General features: G+C 44.5%; 1 protein-coding gene across 1 annotated transcript in view; it reads right to left on the reverse strand.

Annotated features, from left to right (window-relative positions):
- Positions 1 to 5,826, reverse strand: part of ZAP70 (zeta chain of T cell receptor associated protein kinase 70) — a 589,046-nt gene extending 583,220 nt beyond the window's left edge. Inside the window, exon 1 of the mRNA XM_069649541.1 lies at positions 5,660 to 5,826. The gene's annotated coding sequence lies outside the window, so the exon portion shown is untranslated. The remainder of the gene's footprint in view (positions 1 to 5,659) is intronic.
- Between the last annotated feature and the right edge of the window lie 3,691 nt (positions 5,827 to 9,517).

Here is a 9,517-nt window from a genome sequence, read left to right on the forward strand (position 1 = left end):
GCGAAACAACATAAGGGGGCCTCGCCAAATGTTTTGCCCCGGGCCTCACCACACCTTGTGACGGCCCTGGAGGCAACCTGGAAAGCTAAGTGACTATTTGCGCTAACATTGAACTGTTAGTGTGATTAGTAGACTTTTATGGAAGTTTCCATTTATATTTTCAAGGAGAGGGAAGAGGAATGTTATGTAACCGTCATTGCGCCAACGCAGTGACGTGCAATAAACGCTGCGGTGTGCCTCGGTGAATGGAAGGGTAGTCGGCAGGCGAACTGCAACTTGTGTGGCTGTATATTTATCATTGCAGCATGTGCCTCATCTATGCAGGCTTCCAGCCGTCACACAACACAGGGTAAAGCGCCGGAGCACCGGAGTGGTGCACACAAGCAGCACATTCTATGTGAAGAAATGCTGTGTGATAAAAAACAGGTAAAACTCTACTTTTCCAGGCCGCTGCCTTTCTCTTCACTGCTTCAGAAAAGTGAACAACTCCCCCCGCCCCCACATCCCACCACAATGCTGAGCATTGGTGCAAAATATTGAAAATGGAAGGTCTTCTCTGTTTCCAATGGCAGAGCAGCAGGCTGCGTCAGCCGCAACGAAACCCGCTTTTTTCAACTGGGTCCCACTTCCCTGCACCGGTGGCTTCTGAGAACATCCTGACCTATTTCCTTGCTGTACAGGCACGTGGCGGTGGAGGTGGGGGTAAGCCTGCGTGACTTGGAGAGGCGGGCCCCGAAGAGATGTTTGAGATGCACGTCAGCTAGAACACGCACAACAAATTGCAACTTTTAATTCAGTCAACCAACGAGATTGAGCCAGTCAGTGGCCCACTTTGCCACAGGTTTTGGCAGAAAGAACGAGCCGCAAAGTAAATGGAAAACATTGTGGAGGCTTCTATGATCAATTGGGCTGAAACCGTGCAGATACATTTCCCGAAATTCAGTGGATTGCCAGCATAGTAGAGATGCAAACATTTCGACGTCGCGGAGCCCAGGTGTCCAAGTCAGGTTCAGCCAAACCGGCTGATTATGAGGTCAACACGTCCCTGTTTCTTCAGTACCGGCAACAGGCTATGCACGGTTGTAGCAGTAGGCCATTGCTGGAACCCCAGGCTTCAGAAGGTACTGCTCCGGTTCTGGTTTCACTTGGTACACATCATCACTCCAGACCAGGAAAGAAAATAGTCCAGTCCTCGCTTTCAGGAAGACCTCAATTGAATATGAATGTTACCTTAGTGGTAACTCCAGTTGAATATGAATGTTACCTTAGTGGTAACTCCAGCAACCTTCACCTCTATGAACTCTCTCCTATCACTAAATCATGAGCATCATGAATGCCACCTGGGCCAGATTGTTTTCCCAGGCGCAAAACATTTTACAATTGCATCAGCACCCGTTGTGTGGCTCTTGATGGAGCCCACAGGTTTTGCCTCAGTGCATATTATCTAAAGACGATTGCACAGGGAGGGCACAAAGGAAAGGGACTTTTTCTTGTACTGCGTTTGTTGCATAGCATTAAAATCAATGTGTGTACGCACTTCTTTGAAAGTTGCACAGAAAACATAGAAACACACATGCTGCTTCTGTAAGATAATATGGATTGGTGACAAATGTGTATGCTCCATTACGTATTATACAAGCAACTAAATTGTTGCAGAATTAATCTGTATTTTTTTGCACACGGGCAAAGTTTAGGTCATCTGCCCATCTGTCAGTGCTGGAATCTGCTTCTTCAAAAGTGTCATACTGAAAACAGTGACGTTGGTGAATTTTTAAACAGGAGGGATTTAAATATGCCCTCTGGAATACGATTAAAATCGTGATGGAATGGAGCTAATCGTCACACTCCCCCCCCCCCAATATAAGCTGTGGGGTTGTGTCCCCCCACGCCTGATTTACATGCAATACCGTGGGGGGTCATATTTTTAATTTTATTTTATTGTTTAAAGGGCAGACCTAGCTCGAGAGCTGCGGAGTGCTGTACAGAGTCTGGGTAGCCGGCATTTGGGCTGGTATCTTTTAACAGTAGCACAGTACTAAGAGGTCTGTGCGTCGCTATGTGCATCCATTGGAATTAGTCCTTGGTCAGGTGTTGTTGAAAGAGCCATGTTTTGAGAGATTCGCAAAATTGGGGAATTGTGGGGGCATTCCGAGCTGACACCGGGATGGAGTTGCAGAGGGTGGGTGCATGACAAGACTAGGACTGTTTGCGGGGCCTCTCTTTGTGGACAAGTGGCGATTCCAGCAGGTTGGTTGAGTTTGCTGCGTAAGGAGCGTGTACCACCATATATGTGGAGCTTAGCTGCCAGGTACGCTGGTGTGCTACTCATGACTGCTTTGTAGATGATACATGCTGTTTTGAACAGTATCCTAGCTTGGAATGGAAGCCGATGCAGTTCGCATCGGAAGGGGGTAATTCTGTCATATTTCCATGCTCCCGTAATAAGACGTGCCACAGTGTGGTGGGCTGCTTTTAGGGGAGTCAAATGAGCATTGGGGAGCCCTTTCAAGAGAGCATTTCCCCCATCAATGTGCGACACCACAAGGGCATGCACCAGGCTCCAGAAGTCCTGCGGTGAGATGACGGGTTTGGTTTTTTTGAAGGGTAGAGATTCTGAGCCAGGCTAGTTGGGCCTTCTTGGCTATGTGTTTCTGGAAGGACAGATTGCTCTCAATGGTGAAGCCTAAGGATTTTTCTGGGTCTGAGAGTTGTGGATCATATCCTTCTAGGCGGATATCATTGAGCTATTGTTGGACAAGTTGTTATTTAGCGAGCTGACCGATGAGGACGAATTCACAGGACCATAAACTGCTTTATTAAACTAACTGCACTAACTGCATTGTGTGTCACAAGTGGTTCCTTGGCGCTGGGTGTGATGTGAGAAAGAAAGGCTATAAGAATTGTTCAAATAACTGGTTCATTGGAGATTGCCGTTTAATCAGTGGTGAGGGACACAGAACTGCCACTTGCGTCGAAAAGGCTCTCCTTCCTGACTAAACTTTGTTGTGCAAAAGGAAATTATGGAATGTCCTAAAATACCACCAGGAAATGTCCCGGACAAATCTATGGCTTGTGAAAGCGGGACTTGGTTCATGGGAAGTCTAGTACACCATGCAGAGTAACAGGAATACAATTAGATGGGGGACAGCCAACCAGTGAAGAGAGCACAGGGTGAGTGTGGCATATTCTGTCAGGCCGAGGGGGACCATTACGGCATTTTAAAGGTGCAATTATTAGGACAGCACAAATACCAATGGTGAGTGCATGGACCGTGTGCACAAAAACAGCATCGGGATCTTATTCAACTACTTGAAGAATTAGTATCTATTTCTGACAGCAGTTCCCAAGTTTCTCAGCGCCAATTCGCCGGACCATTTTATACTCGACACATTCACCCACAGTTAATTAATGTCTGCTCTTCTTTTTCCTGAAGTGCACCTACTCTGATGGTATACAATAAATTAGAATTTAACATGTACATCATACAAAAGAAAAGAAAAAAAACGATAACACATACCCACGTGTACACATTTTAAAAGAATAGAACCAGAGTTGAATCATCAGAATAACAATCTATCCAAATACACATTCAGTTCAGTCCAAGCTTTTAATAAAGCTGACCACAGCTAAAACCATTGGGGAGGTCCGTCCAGCCGGGCAATCAGTCCGAAATCATTCATTGGCTGTGAGGTAGTGCATTCCGAAAAATCTTTTAAAATAAAGAATTGGCTTTCCCATTTATGCGGGACAATCAATTACTAGATGTTTGAAATCTCTAGTTAATGCCATACCACAAAATCTGCAGGATGCTGAGTCAGCGGTGCATAGGCCATACCTCAACAAAATGTCTTTAGTATAAAAAAGATTGCAGCAGAACTTTAGAAAAAACCTTCTCACAGAGTGATTAGGATACATCGATTAATAAGCTGCTAAAATTCCACGACTCTTATGTTCATGTGAAAGGGGACCTCGCATTTTATTAGCATACATTAAAGTCCTCATGCAAATGCCTCAAGAACACGATATATAAAACGGCTCTGAATGCAGTGTGCAAACTACGCCAATCAGAACATGCATTAGAGTTGAACTGAAACTACTAGGCCACCTTTTAGAAAGAAGGTTTGACTCTCTATTCCAAGACATATAGCGATAATTAGTAACCACAAGAATCACTGGAATAGCACAGGTAGTGCACAAAATAAGAAGGCATCACTAGTGTCCTTGCACCTGCAGCATGTAATGGCGGCACAAGTCACTTTTTCTTTGCATAATTATAAATAGGACCACTAAATAAAAAATGCCCTAAACATTCCATGATTTAAGAGAAGAAGGGGCAGGTGTCTGATGAGTCATGTGACCAATTTGCAGTTCACCCTGTCAGAAGATGTGTATTTCATCAGAATGTATTGACAGGGTGACCACAATAAAATAAGGGTTGTGAAGTGGTGAATCCTTAACCATGAAATGATCCAAACCCCGGGGACGAGGCGCGCCTTAATAACGAAATCGACTGTTTTTGTGACATCATTTACATATGAAGAGCCTCTTTGTGAGGGTGGTGTGGTAACAGTAAAAACTGGCATCTTTGCAAACATTGTCCATTTTTGTTGCCCACAAAATTATACAAACCGTAATTAGACGCGCTACTCCACCGAGGGGGTCGTGGTAAAGATTATAAAAAGGCACTAGAAGTTTAGTTTTCCGCGCAGGCAGTGGTGGGTTCGCATACTCCTTAAACATGTTTGTTGTTGAAAACGTTCCCATCCTTCTCTCCCCCTTTGCAATGTAATGCAGAGAAGGATCAATGTTGACCCTCCTGAGCATTGTTTAAAATTGTGCGGCAGCAATTTCCACCCTCAAAAGGAGGGTGAACATGGACTAAAGAAAAAACAAAAAAGAGAGCATGAGACTTTTCAGCAAGACTGAATGTAATGTTTCTAAAAATCTGCTTCTGCCACTGCCTTCCTGTCAGATTTCTCTAAATGAGACAGGGCCTTCCATTACCACATGTCACTTACCAGCAGCAGTGACTTCATGTAGAAAAGGGTGGTCAAAACCTGCAATCTCGGGAGGATAGCTCAGCGAGAACACGCTCGCCTCGGAAGCAAGGATGACACGAAGCAACACAGGTTCGATTCCTGCGTCTGTGCTTAGAAACCACTGGGTATTAAGCGCGTTATAAAAAACCTAACATATCATATAGAAGGCATTATTGTTTGCATGACAATTAGTTTTTGTCTAAATAAAGAAATAACATTAGCCATATAAGTTCTGCATAACGTTACATTAAAGACAAGGTGCAGTAAAGAGCAAGCTGACCATTCTGCTGTAGGAACACAACGCGCGAAGGTTTTCCAGAACCTGCCAAAGCCCCTATCACCCAACATTCTGCACAGTGAAAGAATAGTGCAGTCCTGTCACACTTTATTACACGTGTATTAAAGAATGAACAGGTCCAAAGATATTATGTACTTTATTAAATGTTTTAACATCTAAAATATGCAAATTATGAGTCACCACAGTTTCTTTCTTAGCAGAGAACAGAAAGTCGTGGCAACTTCACATGCGCTGTATTTTTTAAAGAAGCAAAATATTCATTGATAGCGGCACATTCTATGCGAAGAAATGCTTCTTGATTAAAAACAACTAAAGCCCCTACCTTTCCAGACCGCGGCCTCTCTCTTCGCTGCTTCAGACAGGAGGTCAAAGAACGTGCGAGTTGTCAAAGGAATACGCAAAATCTTCTCTCTTTCCAATGGCAGAGCAACAGGCAGCGGCAGACGCACCGAAACCCGCTTTTTTCGACTGCGCCGGTGGCTTCTGAAAGCATCCTGACCTACTTCCTTGCTGTACAGGCATGTGGCGGCGGAGGTGGGGGTAAGCCTGCGTGTCCTGGAGAGGCGGGGCCGCAAAGAGATGTTTGAGATGCATGTCTGCTCAGAAACACACACAAATGGCAACTTTTCAGTCAACCATGGAGAGTGAACCAGACAGTGCGCCATTTTACCACAGGCTTTGGCAGAAAGTGCGAGGCTTAAAGTAAACAGAGCACTTTCTGGAGGCTGCCATCAGGAATTGGGCTGCAACTGCACAGAAACATTTGCTGAAATTCAGTGGGTTTCGAGCGTAGCAATACCTACAGTTCGACATCATGGAGCACAGGTGTCCAAGCAGGGCCTGACCTAGGATTTGCAGGGCCAAGTGCGGAAAATGAAGTGCAGGCCCATTCATTTGCATTTGATAACATGACAGGAAGTGACATCACAGGAAGTGACATCACAATATAATGACCACTAGGTATGCAGTAGCAAAAGCATGGTAAAACAAATATACATAGATAGATAGATAGATAGATAGATAGATAGATAGATAGATATCTCAAAATAATCAGAGAGGAGAATTTCCAATAACTACACTAGCAATATATATATATATATATATATATATATATATATATATATATATATATATATTGCAGAAAAAAGAGGAAAGAGTGAACCGCACTCTCCGCGGCCGATTAAATGGCCATAGTCAATGAAAGACAAAGAGCACAGACACAATAAAGTATAGGTCTGAAAAAAGATGTTCTTTAATATTTCATAATAAAAAAAAACACAAGTAAAAAATACGGCTGGAAGGCAGTAGCAAAAACAGAGGCAGGACGCCCGTGAGCGCGACCCACACACAACGCGTTTCACACTCAACTGATATAAATAATCAGAGAGGAGAATTTCCAATAACTACACTAGCAAAGTAAAAAAGGTGCCCACCTTTTAAGCTAAACAATTTATAATGAAATATTCCAAAGAAAACAAAATCCAAACATGAGATGAGTGTGTTAATGGCACTTAAGTATTCTTGTGTGTAAGCGTCTGCATTGGAAACATTACAAAGTGGTGTGAAATTCTAGTAGCTGAACACTTGAGCAAGCAAACTTTTTTTCAATGCTGGCCTCAAAAATACGTCTACCCATTGAAAAAAGTGGGTGGACGCTGTCCACCCACATGCATCTACTTGTGCCCTGAAAATCAGTACAGGGCCACTACCAGAGAAAATATCCCCTCCAGTCTCCAGGATGACAACCTCTCTGGTCAAATCCTTGGGAAATATTCATGGCTCACGTGCATGCTTCATATATAATGTGAGGAAAATGTTACATTCTACTTAAGCGCTTTTTGGCTTGGTAAATATAAACATGTGGAAATGAGGCAAATGGCTAAAACTGTTTTGTGTAATACGTTTAATTGTGCTGGAGGATGGCACAGAAGTTAGGCAGCTATCTGCTGCTTTACATGTTCTTTCAAAATAAAAATCCCCTTTGCAGTTCTTAACACAACAATGGTCTCTTAAAAAGGCCATCAATAGTACATTTCACCCACTTTAAAGATCACTTGAAACCCACTTTCAAGTGATCAGCAGTGCTTATGAGGCCGACTATCAGGCCACTGAGGGGGGATTGGAGGGGTGTTGGCTCTCTGGAGTCACAGCAGGAGGTTGACAGGTGACAAGTTGCCTCACCAGAAGAAACAAAAGGGAGTCAAACCTGGAGGGACAACAGCCTCTTTAGAAAAAGATATTCCAGGAAGCTTCCTAGTCATCATGCCTGCGGCAGCGTATGCTGCCCGTGAGCTCAGAGTGCACTGCAGCAAGTTTAGATACTCTGAGCAAACGGCCCATGCTGCACCCTGCAAGAGGAGGGAGTCAACTGCAGCCTGAGCGTGGGGCCCTGGCAGGCACACGCCTAGCACCGGCCCTGTGTCCAAGCCAGGTTCAGCCAAACCGGCTGAGTATGAGGTCTACACGAGTCTATTTCCTCAGAACCAGCAACAGGCTATGCGCTTTTGAAGCTATAGGCCATTGCTCGAACCCCAGTCTTCAGATCATGAACATGAATGCCATCTGGGGCCAGTGGTCGAAGTGGGTGGGAGCAGTGCTCCTCTACTTCTTTTAATTAGGTTTTACTGCTCCAATACTTTTATTTTAATGGTTTAGTTTTAAAATAAAAGTGTAGGACGAAGTTGAAACTTGCACTTTCAGTGCACTGCACTGGACGTTGACTTAAACTGCAGGCGCATGTGTTTGGAGTTTGTATTGCGCGTGGGAGGGTGCGTGGCGATGGGGTTCGTGGGGAGTCGGGGCAGGCCAGTAGGGAACATAGTTCCACTACTTCTTTTCGTACACTTCCACCACTGTCTGGGGGTCAGATTATTTTCACAGGTGCAAACACTGTTACAAATGCATTAGCACCACTTGTGTGGCTCATAAAGGAGCCCACAGGTTTTGCCCCAGTGCATATTATATAAATACTATTGCACAAGGAGGGCAAAAATGAATGGGGATTATTTTGTACTACGTTTGATGCATAACATGAAAATCAACGTGTGTATGCATTTCTTTTTATGTTGCGCAGAAAACATAGAAACACACATCCTGCTTCTATTTGTTCTAGTTAGAACATGTTCGATAATATGTATTGGTGCCAAATATGTATGCCCTATTCCATATTATACAAGCAACTAAATTGGTGCAAAATTAATCTGCTGTATTTTTTTGCACAAGGGCAAACTTTAGGTAATCTGCCCAGCTGTCAGTGCTGGAATCTGCTCCTTCAAAAGTGTCATACTGAAAACAGTGAATTCGTCATTTTTAAACAGGTTGGATGTAAATATGCCCCTGGAATATGATTTAACACGTTTTGGAATGGAGCTAATTGCCACACTCCCCTCCCCAAAATAAACAGCTAGGTCATCCCCCTAGCCAAATCCCACCCCTTTTTTCATTCAATACTGTAGGGGGTAATTTCTTTATTTTATGTTATTGTTTAAAGCATGGGCCTAGCTCAAGAGCAGCAGAGCTCTGTACAGAGTCTGGATAGCCGGCATTTCGTCTGGCATCTTTTAACAGTAGGGCAGTACTGTGAGTTCTGTGCATTGGAATGTGCATCCATTGGAATTAGTCCTTGGTCAGGTGTTGTTGAAAGAGCGATGTTTTGAGAGATTTGCAAAATTGGAGAATTGTGGGGGCATTCCGAGCTGACACCGGGATCGTATTCCAGAGGGTGGGTGCATGACAGGAGAAGAATTGCTTGCGAGTCCTCTCTTTGCGGACCAGTTGTGATTCAATCCGGTTGGTCGAATTGCTGCACGAGGAGCGTGTGCCACCAGCTATATGGAGCTTAGCCACCAGGTACGCTGGTATGCTACTCGTGAATGTTTGTAGATGATACATGCAGTCTTGAACAGTATCCTTGCTTGGGAGGGGGGCGTGGCTTGATGGCTACGTGAGAGGACGCTCCTTGGAGGAGCTGCCGATGATCCGATTTTGATCCTGGGAAGAAGTGATGGTTTTTGGCGGACTTTTGAGCCCACGGTGCATCCAAGTGTGCATGAAAGTGGGGGGCACATGGTGAGTGCCCTCCCCGCCAGCGAGACTGCATATCCACAGAACTAGACTTCGAAGAAGGTGGCGGTCGCGCAGTGGAAGGGCAGCACCCAAGATGGCCGCCCGTGGACAAAGG

Source organism: Ambystoma mexicanum, chromosome 1p (assembly GCF_040938575.1).
Source record: "Ambystoma mexicanum isolate Mex_15411 chromosome 1p, UKY_AmexF1_1, whole genome shotgun sequence".
In the NCBI taxonomy this organism is placed as follows: Eukaryota; Metazoa; Chordata; class Amphibia; order Caudata; family Ambystomatidae; genus Ambystoma; species Ambystoma mexicanum.